This window comes from Scyliorhinus torazame, chromosome 16 (genome assembly GCF_047496885.1).
Source record: "Scyliorhinus torazame isolate Kashiwa2021f chromosome 16, sScyTor2.1, whole genome shotgun sequence".
Lineage (NCBI taxonomy): Eukaryota > Metazoa > Chordata > Chondrichthyes > Carcharhiniformes > Scyliorhinidae > Scyliorhinus > Scyliorhinus torazame.
Window position 1 is genome coordinate 19059159 of NC_092722.1, and position 13432 is coordinate 19072590.

The window sequence follows — 13432 nt, forward strand, 5'->3', positions numbered from 1 at the left end:
CTTATGACTCCGCACAAAAGAATTACCAGTTGTGACAGCACAATGATTGGAGACTTTGTACCTAAAGAGAATTTGCTACATTAGGATAGTTTGAGTTTTTTTAGAATTAAGAGGTGATAGATACATTGACATCACTATGTATATTACACCAAGCAACAATGAGCAGCATCTTGTGAGACACTTCAGCCTTGAGAAAATGCAGAGGTTGGGTAAGTCTCTTTTACAACGACAGTTGTAGAGTTGGTGATGTGTTTGATACTTTTGCAATCTAAGGGTTAAAGGTAAGTACTGCATCTGCTCCATAGCTTGGAATGGGTCAGACCGGTAAAGAACAGTTAGATCATTGTGATATGAGTTTGTAAAGGGAATTTTGACAGGCTGACTAGTTTTACTCTTAGGTTTCCAATCGAGTTTGGGCTCAGGTGTGTAGTAATGTTTCATTCATCTTTGTCCCTGGAGGCTGACATGAACAGATGGATAAGGTAGCAGATCGGGGGTGATACAAACCTTCTGGGCAGGTTTGGGCATGTCCATTTGAGTAAAGATTAATTTTGCCAGTACTCCCTGAACAATCTGATAGTCACACACTGAGGCCCTCTGGAGGTCCAATGGAAATACCAACATTCACTGAAATAGTATAGCAAAGACAGGACAAATGCATGTGGTGTGCACCCACTGTGCACAAATTGTCATAAACACCTGTAGATTCACATTACAAATAAGCAACTAATAGTAGACTTTTCTGGACAGATTCTGAAATGGATTCTCGAGGTCCACTGCCTGCACTAGTGCAACAACGTTATGTCAGTTTGACACAGTTGGTAGCATTTTTACTTTGTAGGTTGAGCGCACACGGGGCTGACTCCCCAGCGTACTGTTGACAGAATGCTGCATTTTTTCTTTAGATAAGGTAATTAACTTGATTTGCCTGATCAGATGGATGCTAAAAGGGCTGTCTCTCTCTTCCCTCTCCCTTTGTGCGCTCACTCTTTTCATTTGATCTCATGCTCTCTCAAACCATCTCGGTGTCGAATCACGAAAGACTAACAAGTCCAAGCAGAAATCATCCATCGACAAGATCCATATGTCACTAACTTTTATTAGACTTTAAAAAACTACTTGATCTATCCTCCCACTTTGTAACTTACTTTGTGTGTGCATGTGAACCCTTGAATGCATGTGTGTGAGAGAGTTGGGAGTGTTTTTATTATTTTTAATTTAGACTGGGGGTGCAATTTAACGAGGAAAAAAACAGTCACGTTGCGGGCCAGATAACAGGACACGGCCAGGGTTCCCAGCTGGCAGTGCCAGGGCGCAACACTGTCCAGGCTCGATCCCAGGCGCTAGTTTGATCCGGCGGAGACACATCTAAGTGTATCTAACTGCACACTTACAGATGTAAATTTAGGCCCCGGGTCAGGTGCAATGTGACAGTTAGATCTCACCCCAGGTACAGTAAATGGTATTCTCTTTTTTACTTTTTAAAAGCTTTCAAGGGAGTGTTGAGGAAGCCTATCTGTGTTTCTTTTGCAGTCACAGCACATAAACAAGCATTCAGTGAATTGGCAAAAATATTGGGCGGGATTTTCCAATCCGGCAGCAGAGTGTCCACGTCGTCGTAAACGCCGTCGCGTTTTACGACTGTGTGAACGGACCGACCCGACGACTAATTCTGGCCCGCAAAAGGGACCAGCACAGTACTGGAGCGGTTCACGCCGAACTGGGCGCCACGGGATCCGCGCATGCGCAGTGGCGCCGCAGTTGATTCCTTCAACGCGCCAGCTGCGACGCAACATGGCGTAGGGCTAAAGGGGCCGGCGCGGAAGAAACAAGGCCCCCAGCCAGAGAGGTCGCCCTGCCGATTGGTGGGCCCCGATCGCGGGCCAGGCCACATCGGAGGCCCCCCCCCCCCCCCGCAGGGTCACCCCCCCCCCCCCCCCCCCCGCCCCCAACAGGGCGCCCCCCGACCCTTCCACGCCGAGGCACTGTCGGCTGAGAGCAGGTGTGGACGGCGGCGGCGGGACTCGGCATTTTCACGACGGCCACTCGGCCCATCCCGTGTAGAGCGGCCCCCAACCGGCGCCGCGCCGACCACACCAGAACCAATGGCGCTGATTCTCCGCTCTGCAGAGAATCCAAGGGCGGCGTGGTGCGAATCGCGCCGGTCGTGGGGATTCTCCGGCCCGGCCCCGGTCTGAGATAATCCCGCCCATGATCTTAAAATAAAACCTTGGTATGGTCAAAAAAGGAATGGGATAAGAGGAGAACTAGTCTATCTTTCCTCACATGATTGGAGCAACCAGGATACTAATAGTGTAAAGGGCAGAGAGAGGGAAGAAATGCATTCGGGAGAATTTTCCAAATCAGTATGTTTGGTCCAATGAGGAAGGAGACATTGCTGAACCTGGTTCTCATAGAATTTACAGTGCAGAAGGAGGCCATTCGGCCCATCGAGTCTGCACCGCCTCTTGGAAAGAGCACCCTACCCAAGGTCAACACCTCCACCCTATCCTCATAACCCAGTAACCCCACCCAACACGAAGGGCAATTTTGGACAATAAGGGCAATTTATCATGGCCAATCCACCTAACCTGCACATCTTTGGACTGTGGGAGGAAACCGGAGCGCACCCGGAGGAAACCCACGCACACACGCGGAGGATGTGCAGACTCCGCACAGACAGTTCTCGGAAATAATGAGGGACAGTTGGATCAAGTTGAGTGGGGAAAGTTTAGGGGACCTTGATCATAATGTCCTACAGTTTATGTTATCGATGGAAAAAGACGAGGAGCAATCCAGAGTAACAATAATTAATTGGTGTTATACTAATTGCAGTGAGGGGAGGGTTAATCTAGCCCAATTAAACTGGAATCAAAGTTTTGCATGCAAATGGATAATGGAACAATGAAGCAAGGCTCTCTTTAAGGAAGAGGTAGTTTGTGTACAATTGCGATATATTCCCACTAGGGAAAAAATTAGAACAAATAAAAGAGAGCTCCCTGGAAGATGAAAAATTGGGGAATAAGATGGGGAAGAAAAAGGGTGCATGTGACCGATGTCAGGTTGGTAATACAAGTCAGAACCAGACTGAACGTAGAACGTTGAGAGTGGAAGTGAAAAAAGAAATAGAAGAATCGAGGAGAAAGTATGAAAAGGGATTGGTTGCTGACGCAAAAGGAAATCCGAAGACTTCTATCGGCATAGAAATTGTCGTCGTCTTCTTTAGTAGTCCTTCAAAGTGGAGGCTGACTTGGATTGTAAATTGTAAAAAGAGTGGGACCTATTATCGATGAACTGTATTCTCTTGCCTTTCTACAGGAGTGTTTTCGGCTGAGGTTGTGGTAGAGTTTCTACTTGTTTCCCGTTCCCTGTCTTCAACATTATTTGGAGTGTGTTCTGGCAATACTCTTTTCATGCTTTCATCAATCTGCTGGTGTGCTTGCTTAATCTCTTGTCGCCTTTTCTCAGTGGCTGGTAAGTGTTTTGTGATGAGTGAAGTGTATGCTTCCATTTTGTCAATAACATTTAAATCTACCGATTGTACTCGTTCCACTGGAATTCTCCGGCCATTGCAATTCACTTATCCCTCCGGCAGTGCACCCCTGCCGGTGGGTTTCCCTGTTACAAGGAAATCCCACTGACCATTGGCATAAGATAAAATCCCTCCACCAGCAAATGGCTGAGAAACACATGGCTGACGGACCGGAGAATCCCACCCAAATGTGGTTTCAGTCTTCTGTTTTTTTTCCTTGGACGTGCTCAGTAACTGAATTGTATCTCATGAGTCTCAGTCGAAAATGTTGAATTTTCCATGGCATTTCTTCTTGGTTAAGTGGAGCAATCAAAGGCCGATGGTCAGTTTCAATTTTGAATCGTAAACCCATAGTATAATTTGAGAACGTCTCGCAGGCCCAGGTGGCTGCTAAAGCTTCTTTTTCAGTGATTGCATATCCCTTTTCTGTGTCCTTAGGAGATTTCAAGGCATAATACATGGTCTTTGTCTATCTTTTTGAATTTGAAACAGCACTGTTCCTAATCTTAGATGATGTTGGTATAATTGTTGGAAATTCTGAGTCGTAGTGTCCTAGTATCTCTGATGATATTAAGAGATTTTGTCAAAAGCATTATGCTAGTTGACATTGCACCATTATTGTTTTTTATAAGAAAATATTTTATTGAGGCATTTATAATTTTAACAATTTTACACATCACATTTTCAACAAAAAACCACACCAATGTAACCAACAAACACCCCGAGCACAAACCCCAGCCAACATGGGGTTGCCATACAAACAATGCCACCTTCCCCAACCACCCCTCCGTTGGTTCTCCTGCCCTTGCTCGTCTCTCTCATGCCTCCTGTTTCCCACCCCCCTCTGCTGACAGCTTAATTCTTCTTGAATAAGTCGATGAACGACTGCCACCTCCGAGCAAACCCCTGCAATGACCCCCTCGAGGCGAATTTAATTTTCTCAAGTCTGCGAATCCCCGCCATGTCGCTAACCCACACCCCCGACTTCGGGGGCTCCGAGTCCCTCCACCCTAGTAAGATCGTTTCCGGGCCACCAGGGAGGCAAAGGCCAGGACATCAGCCTCTCTCACTCCCTGGGCTCCCGGGTCTTCCGACACACTGAAGATCGGCACCTCTGGACTTGGCGGCACCCTCATTTGTAAGACCTCTGACATGACGTCAGCAAATCCCTGCCAGAAACCCCTCAGCCTCGGACAAAACATATGGACATGATTCGCAGGACCCCCCTGCACAGCGCTCGCACCTATCCTCCACCTCCTCAAAGAACCTGCTCATCCGGGCCATAGTCATGTGTGCCCTCCCTGTGGACTACCTTAAACTGTATCAGGCTGTGCCCGGCGCACGACGAGGATGCATTAACTCTCCTCAGGGCCTCCTCCAACTCCCCAGCCAGCTCCTCTTCCCACTTTCTCTTCACCTGCCCTATTGGGGCTTCCTCCCACTCCATCAGCTCCTTGTAGATCTCTGAGGCCTTCCCTTCTCCCACTCCCATTCTTGACACCATCTTATCCAGTAGCCCCTGGGACGGTAGGTGCGGGAAGGTCGAAACCTGTCTCCGCACAAAATCCCTCACCTGCAGATACCGGACCCCATCCCTCCCCGGCAAGTCAAACTCCTCCTCTAGCTCCTCCAGTCTCAGGAAACCCTCATCAATAAATAGATCCCCAAATCATTCGATCCCCGCCCGCTGCCATCGCCGAAAACCCCCGGCCAGCCCCCATGGAGCGGCCCGATGGTTATCACATATCGGTGCCCACACCAACCCCCCCCTCTAACCCCATGTGCTGCCTCCACTGTCCCCAAGCCCTCAGGCCTGCCACCACCACCAGGCTTGTGGAGTACCGAGCCGGCGAGAACGACAGATGCCATTAACAGTGTCCCCAAATTCGTGTCCTTACATGAGGCCGCCCCCATTTGCTCCCATTACGACTCCTCCCCCACTACCTACTTCCTGACCATCGCAATATATGCCGCCCAGTAGTAGTTAATAAAATTTGGGAGAGCCTCCCCCTCCACTCCAGCAACATCTTTTTCACCCGCGGGGTTTTCCACGCCCAAATAAATCCTGAGATCTCTGCATTCACCTTTTTGAAGAGCGCCTTGGGGATAAAAGTTGGGGGCCTCTGGAAAACAAACATCAGGTGGATCTTGCGCACTCCTGACTTGTTTAATTGAGTCAAGTCTATACAGATTCTCAGTGAACCATTAGACTTTGGAACTGTGACCATTGATTACTCCTTGTTTTAACATGTAATCAATCTCGCTTCTGACTTTGTCTAAAGTGTCTGAGGGACCTTCCTTGCAGTGAAGAGACATATAGACCTAGCATCTGCTCTTACGGCTATGCGATATTCTGTCTTCAGCTTTCCTACGCCTGAAAATAGGGATGGAAATTTGTTCCTGAAAAGATTACTGGACTGTTCATCAGCCATTTCATCAAACTTGTAAATAAGCTACTGCTTCAAACATACCTTTCTGCTCAGCAATGATTGTGGTGATATGCATGTGCACAGTTTTGTATATAGTTATGGATTCGACCTCCAACTAGCAGGTGGCGATAGAGATCTACCATGTGACCTGAGATATTCGGCAGTTGGTAGTAAGTTATATGAGAGGATAGTGGCACTAGAAGTAGTTCCAGGAGAATTCACGGAATTCATTTACTCATTACCGTTTATCATGGTTTGTTAGTTATCTTTCCACCTGTTTATTCTGTAAATAAAATTTATTCTGTTAATAAAGTATCTTGTAGTCAAGGAACTAGATGTTCTGTGTGCATCTGTACTACGGCCACAACACAGAACATAACAGTGATGACTCCTGGATCTTTATCACAGACATTAATTCCACAATTTCTTCCAGTCTTATCTTGATATCTTAATCTTGCCAAATGCTGGCCTATAGTTTGTCACCCTTACCTGGTCTGGCCTACATGTGACTCCAGATCCATAGCAATGTGGTTGACTCTTAAATGCGCTCAGGGATTGGCAATAAATGCTGACCCAGCCAGCGACGCTCACATGCCACGAAGAAAAATAAAGTACTATTATGTCCTTCTCTCAACCGCTAAACCTGTCCACTATTTCAGAACCAGCGTGGAATGCAAGGATAGTTTCCGGCTACATGTCTCTTCTGTTAATCATCTTAAATCCTGTCTCCAACTCCTCTCACTCCAACAAGTGCAAGAAATTCTTGAACTTGGACAGATGATTAGCTGCATCTGCCATGTCCCTCCCTTACAGAAGCCCACTGGGCCAAACCTCCCCAAAAGCTCCCCCACTAGACATAAACTCGCATCTTTCTCTAGTTTCTCTCCTATCTCACTGAATACCATCACCAAGCTTATCTTGTCCCAGAAACCCAGCCCCTATTTCTTCTACTCTATTCTCATTAACTTGCTGACAACCCAACTTCCCTTCCTGGTCCCCAGGACCCTATATTGCCCACAGTTCTTTCTCTTCAGGTTTTGTCCCTATCTCGTTTAAATCTCTCCATCTCCCCTCTCCTTAAAACAATAAACCTTGGCCCCACCATCTTTGACAACCTTTCCCCATCTCCAATCTCCTTTTCCTTGCAAACTTTTCCCCATCTCCAATCTCCTTATCCTTGCAAATCTTCCATCATCTCCAATCTCCTTGTCCTTGCAAACCTTTTCCCATCTCCAATCTCCTTATCCTTGCAAACCTGTCCCCATCGCCAATCTCCTTGTCCTTGCAAACCTTTCCCCATCTCCAATCTCCTTGTCCTTGCAAACTTTCCCCATCTCCAATCTCCTTATCCTTGCAAACTTTCCCCATCTCCAATCCCCTTTCCTTGCAAACTTTTCCCCATCTCCAATCCCCTTGTCCTTGCAAACCTTTTCCCATCTCCAATCTCCTTATCCTTGCAAACCTTTCCAAATCTCGAATCTCCTTATCCTTGCAAACTTTTCCCCATCTCCAATCCCCTTGTCCTTGCAAACCTTTCCAAATCTCGAATCTCCTTATCCTTGCAAACCTTTCCCCATCTCCAATCTCCTTGTCCTTGCAAACCTTTTCCCATCTCCAATCTCCTTATCCTTGCAAACCTTTCCCCATCTCCAATCTCCTTGTCCTTGCAAACCTTTTCCCATCTCCAATCTCCTTATCCTTTCAAACTTTTCCCCATCTCCAATCTCCTTGTCCTTGCAAACCTTTTCCCATCTCCAATCTCCTTATCCTTGCAAACCTTTTCCCATCTCCAATCTCCTTATCCTTGCAAACCTTTCCCCATCTCAAATCCCCTTGTCCTTGCAAACCTTTCCCCATCTCCAATCTCCTTGTCCTTGCAAACCTTTCCCCATCTCCAATCTCCTTGTCCTTGCAAACTTTCCCCATCTCCAATCTCCTTATCCTTGCAAACTTTCCCCATCTCCAATCCCCTTTCCTTGCAAACTTTTCCCCATCTCCAATCCCCTTGTCCTTGCAAACCTTTTCCCATCTCCAATCTCCTTATCCTTGCAAACCTTTCCAAATCTCGAATCTCCTTATCCTTGCAAACTTTTCCCCATCTCCAATCCCCTTGTCCTTGCAAACCTTTCCAAATCTCGAATCTCCTTATCCTTGCAAACCTTTCCCCATCTCCAATCTCCTTGTCCTTGCAAACCTTTTCCCATCTCCAATCTCCTTATCCTTGCAAACCTTTCCCCATCTCCAATCTCCTTGTCCTTGCAAACCTTTTCCCATCTCCAATCTCCTTATCCTTTCAAACTTTTCCCCATCTCCAATCTCCTTGTCCTTGCAAACCTTTTCCCATCTCCAATCTCCTTATCCTTGCAAACCTTTTCCCATCTCCAATCTCCTTATCCTTGCAAACCTTTCCCCATCTCAAATCCCCTTGTCCTTGCAAACCTTTCCCCATCTCCAATCTCCTTATCCTTGCAAACCTTTCACCATCTCCAGTCTCCTTATCCTTGCAAACCTTTCCCCATTTCCAATCTCCTTTACATCGCCAAAGTCTTTGAATGTGTTGTTACCTCCCAAATCCTTGCCCATCTTTCTCGGAACTCCACGTTTGAATTCTTCCAGTTAATTTTCCGCCTCTGGGAAAGCACAGAAACAGCTCTCATTGAAATCTGGCACAGGATGATGTTACATTTACCCGATACTTAATTTTACTCCAAACCCCCCACATTGTACGCTCTATCCCGAATTCCTCCTCCCATTTCTGCCTTATCTCCTCCACTGGCGCTTTCTTCGTTTCCAGCAACTACCCATAAATATCCTCAATCTTCCCTTTCCCTAGGTCATCCTGAGCCAGTCATGGGCCACCTGCAAACTCCGATACCGAAACCTTATTTTGGCCAGCTTAAATGACGAGAAACCCAAATTCACACTCCTCCCCTGGGCATTTACCACCAGGAATACCTCACTTTTTGCCACATTCAGTTTGTTCCCGGAAAAGGTGCCAAACTTCCCCAGTAGGTCCATTATTTGCCCCATACACTCCAGCGGGTTTGAAACATATAACAAATGATCAGTGTACAATGACATCCTATGCTCCCTACCTCCCCTTACAATGCCCTGCCACTGTCTTGACACCTGTAAGCGCAATACCAAAGGCTCAATAACCAACACAAACAATAGCGGGGACAGTGGGCATCCCTGTCTTGTACCCATATGCACCCTAAAATATCCTGAATTCATCATATTTGTCCTCACACTTGCCATGGGTGCGGCATACAGCAAAAGCACCAATGCAACTAATATCGGCCCAAACCCAAACTGCCCCAGGATATCAAACAGGTGCCTCCATTTACCCAGTCAAAAGCCTTTTCTGCGTCCATTGATATAATAACTTCTGTCGCTTTATCTCTTGATGGAGTTATTACCATATTCAACAGCTTCCTGATGTTGCTCGAAAATTGCTGCCCCTTAACACAACCTGTGTGATCCTCTGAGACCACCGGGGGCGCACCCCTTCCAACATCTTAGTCAGCAACCACATTGGTATTGGTATTCAGCAGGGAAATGGGCTATAAGACCCACGCTCTGTTGGGCCCTTATCGTTCTTTGGGATCAAAAAGATCGATGCTTGCACAAGCATGGTCGCAACTACCACCGTGCCAGCAAGTCATTATACATCCACAGGAGATGGGGCGCCAACTCTGCCAAAACGTTCATATAATTCTGCCGGAAAGCCTTCCGGCCCCAATGCCTTCCCTGACTGTATTAACCCAACACACTCCATTATCGCCTGCAATTCCAATGGCACCTCCAATCCTTGCCCCTTCCCTCGCTCCATCTCCCTGAATACCAACACGTCCTTAAAAAAAAGTGCCCCATTTCCGCATCCTCCCCCTGGCACTCAGATCTATACAGGAGGCCTCGAATGCCTCCGTTTTCTCCAGCATCGTCACCAACACTCCTCCCTCATCCATCACCTGCGCAATCGCCCCTGTAGCCATCTACCGCCTCAACTGATGGACTAGCAGCCGACTAGCCTTCTCCCCATATTCATACTGAACCCCTCCCCCTCGTGTGAGGAAGCTGACCCACCACCTTCCCTAGCGTCACAAGGTCAAACTACCCCTGTCGTTTCTTCTGTTCTGCCAACAGCCCCCTAATTGGGGCCACCGAGAATCATGAATCCACTTCTACAATGGCATCCACCAACCTCTGTCTCTCCACCCTCTAACTTTGTAGCTATGGGCCTTGCAAGATATAACCTCCCCCCGGACCACCGCCTTCAGTGCCTCCCAAAATGTGGAAGGCACGACCTCCCAGTTCTGGTTAAGCTTCTCTCAGTCCTTTATCACTGAGGCCACCTTGTCACAGAACTTCTTATCCGCCAGGAGCGCTGAATTAAATCTCTATGTGGGTTTCTGAGCCTGACCCGATTTGAATTTCATGTCCACATTGTGACACTTGGTCTGAAATCATTATCGCTGCGTATTCTGCCCCCACAAAACCCGAGAGTCAGACTTCCCCAAAAGAACAAAATGAATATGTGTATATGGGCTAAGAGGAAAGACTCCCTTTCTCCTGGATGCCTAAACCTCCACGGACCCCCACCCACCCACCCCCCCAATCACACTGAACGATAAATACCGCCAGCTCCTTCGCCATAACTGACGTGGACACTGACTTGGGGCTCAACGTATTTGCCCTGGGGTCTAACACGCAATTAAAATCACCCCCCATTATCAGCGGATGCAATTCCAAGTTCGGGATGAAAACTAACATCTTAACAAAGTCTGCGTTGACTCAATTTGGCGCATACACATTGACTAAAACAACTGACGACCCCGCTCACCATCACGAACCTCCTTCCCAGGTCCTGCACCACCATGGCCACCACAAATACGACCCTTTTACTGAACAGGATTGCAACGCCCCCCCCCCCCACCCAAACCCTGAATGGAACGCCTGCCCCACCCATCCCTTTCTTAGCTGTATTTGGTCCTTCACCCACAGGTCTGTCTCCTGAAGGAAGACCACATCTGCCCTCAACCTTTAAATGCACAAACACCCAAGAACAAGACTGTTCAGCCCCTGCAGGTTCCACGTCATTATCCTCACTGGGGGTTACTGAACCCCCCCCCCCCTATAAAGGTCCACCATCTCCGCCTAACTCAAATCACTCCCTGCCACGAAGCACCCCTCTGGTCCGTGCCCACTCAAATGGCCGCCCCTCCATCCTCTCCTGCACCCAATGAAAAATCCCCAGCGGATCCCCAGCACGTTCCCCTCCTTCCCCCCACTCTGCTTCTTCCCTCACCGCCATCGTTCAGAAAGTCCTACACAGGCCCTTCCCCACCCGTAATCGCTCTATCAGGAAAAAGCAACGGGGCAGCACGGTAGCATTGTGGATAGCACAATTGCTTCACAGCTCCAGGGTCCCAGGTTCGATTCCAGCTTGGGACACTGTCTGTGCGGAGTCTGCACATCCTCCCCGTGTGTGCGTGGGTTTTCTCCGGGTGCTCCGGTTTCCTCCCACAGTCCAAAGATGTGCAGGTTAGGTGGATTGGCCATGATAAATTGCCCTTAGTGTCCAAAATTGCCCTTAGTGTTGGGTGGGGTTGGGTGAGGTTACTGGGTTATGGGGATAGGATGGAGGTGTTGACCTTGGGTAGGGTGCTCTTTCCAAGAGCCGGTGCAGACTCGATGGGCCGAATGGCCTCCTTCTGCACTGTAAATTCGATGTAAAAAAAAAAAACCAAAACGCGGTACAATCCCCTCATCAACCAAAGCAAAAGCAAGTCGAAAATGTGCACAAAATAACAACATAACACAAAACTTGCTTATACATATAGAAAAATTCCCACCATTAACCCTTCCCAAACCCATGCTTCTTGACAAAGCCATTTGCCTCCTCCGGCGAAGTAAAATACTGTTCTTTGCTTTTGAAAGTCACCCAGATTTTGGCCAGGTACAACACCGCAAACCAGATCATGCTCCGAAAGAGAGCCGCCTTGGCCTTGTTAAAACCCACCCACTGTTTGCCCTGGTCGGCCCCAATGTCCTGGTAAATTTGGATCGGATTCCCCTCCCAGCTAGTCTTTCATCAACTTTTCCCACCTCAAAATCCTCTCCTTCTCCTGAAACTTGTGCATCCGATGATCACTGCCCGTGACGGCTCCCCAGCTCTCGGCCTCTGTCGTTACGACTGGTGGGCACGATCTGCCTCCAGGGCCTTATCGAAGATCCCTACCTTGACCATCTTCGCAAACTTCCTCGATACGTAGTCCGTGGCACTCTTTCCCCCCCACCCCTTCTGGCTGCCCTACAATTCGTAGATTCTGCCACCTGGACCGATTCTCCTGGTCGTCCATTTTCGCTCTCTGCACATTGCAAGCCTCTCCCAGAAATGCCGCCTCCAACAATACAATCTGATCACTGTGGTCTGACACCACCCTTTCAACTTCAGTGATTATCGCACCTTGCGACTCCAGGAGCTTCTCCACCTTCTCCAAAGTCACACGAAGAGGGGCTACTGCTCCCTCAATCACCCCAGACCGGTCCTCATGCATCTCTTTCCAACAATGCTGAAACTCCCCCTTGATAAAATCTATCAACTGCTCCACAGGCAGTGTGGTAGGTGATGGTTAAGCACCCAACTCTGCCTGCGCCACATGGATCCTCCATTTCCTGAGCCCAGGCTTTACTCGACGTTTGCTGGGTGTTGTCGCCTGCCGACGTTCCACTTGGGAGGAGAAACCAATTCCCTCCACTTACGCTGCACCTTTTACAAGCCAAAGTGCCCATATATCGGGCAGAGAGGGCCAAAACCGAAACCTCCAAGCAGGAGCCACCTTGTGCCCGGCCAATCAGCTCATGACCACCACCGGAGGTCCTTGACATGAAAGTATTAACACTTTGGATAGCAATTAGGAACAGAAAATCCAACCAGTTTTTCCAACTAATCAACAAGTATCAGGACTCTAATGCTAATTGCAATGTCAATGCAGCTGAGATCAGCTGATCTTCTCTCATCCTTGATCTTGAGGCTTAATTTCACGTCGTGTATTTGCATTTACGGATTAAACAATCAAGATTATTTTGTCATTTGAACGATTTTAGCAAGTGAAAGAAGTCAATATTGAAGCAAACAAGCAATAGCAATATTAATTGTAACACAAACTGCAGTATGGGGGAAACAAAACAATCTTTACTAAGATCAGTCCTGAAACAAGTAAACAAAACAAAGGAAACTTTTATTGCACCTCTGTAATAGAAGATTAGTCTCCCACCAACGCCTGCAATGTTCAGACAGGATTTGTTATATCAATTAAGGTTAAGCATTATATTGTTTTACAAATTGTCCATCAGAGTCATTGGTGGGTTTGGAAAGTGTTGTCTTCATTTTATACAAATTTGTTTTAAATATTTCCACTGTAAACAGGGCTAATAGTCAATTCTTCTATTCAAAAAGGGCATCTTT

The 13432-nt window shown here is 47.6% G+C and overlaps 1 long non-coding RNA gene across 1 annotated transcript in view; it reads left to right on the forward strand.

Moving 5' to 3' along the window:
- Positions 1 to 13432, forward strand: part of LOC140392615 (uncharacterized) — a 135739-nt gene that overhangs the window by 117145 nt on the left and 5162 nt on the right. The gene's annotated exons all lie outside the window — the stretch shown is intronic.